We start from the raw sequence: 817 nt of genomic DNA, 5'->3' as shown, positions 1-817 counted from the left end.
ACGTCCTCATTCTCTACACAAAGACTCGATGGGGCAACGTGTTCTTCGCTGCGCAGCGTGCGAGCAAGGTGAAGGCGGCGTGTGCGGCGCTGCCCGGCGAGATTCTCAACTCCGATCTCGACATTGACATTAACGCCGATCTTAGGATGCTGCTTACTGATCCAGCATACTGGAGAGGTGTTGCAGCGATGGAGTCTCTCTTCAAGACGATCAGCTGCTGTCTAACGTATCTGGAGGGTGGAGAGGCGACATTCTCGGCGGTATATGCGTGCTTCTTGGCGATCAAGTATCACATCAAGACTCACGATCTCTCCGTGATGATAGCCCTACATCTGAACGACGACGATATTTGCGAGATGATCAGGCTCATCCACCACCGCTTCTCGACCATCTATTCGCGGCCCATGCCCTCGAATTCTCTACTGATACTTTGTTCACCAGCATGCGCAGGTCGATGGGGTTCAGGTTTGACGAAAAGTTCTTGCACCTCGGGAAGGGTTCGATAAACCAGCAGTCAAAAGCAGCGATTGCCCGTATTTCGATGGGCAACGAGATACTGCGTCGATCGATGTTGTCTGAATTCGCCGTGTTCGTCACACGCCAGCAAGATACCGAGGACGACTTCTCCGCACGAGTATCAAGCCATCAGTTCTGTGGACTGTATGTGACGAATCGAGCTACGGATCCTTTCGGAGCCGCTCTCTGCGTTGCATCAGAACCCGACCGGGGCGAGTGGAGGCGAGCGCAATCACAAGGCTGCCAAGCGCGTTCATACCAAGAACCGCGCTCGAATGGGTCACTCCAAGATCGAGTCTGG

This window comes from Aphanomyces invadans (genome assembly GCF_000520115.1).
Source record: "Aphanomyces invadans strain NJM9701 unplaced genomic scaffold supercont1.11, whole genome shotgun sequence".
Classification (NCBI taxonomy): Eukaryota; Oomycota; class Saprolegniomycetes; order Saprolegniales; family Verrucalvaceae; genus Aphanomyces; species Aphanomyces invadans.
The sequence above is the reverse complement of the archived record's forward strand: the minus strand, read 5'-3'. Positions refer to the sequence as shown.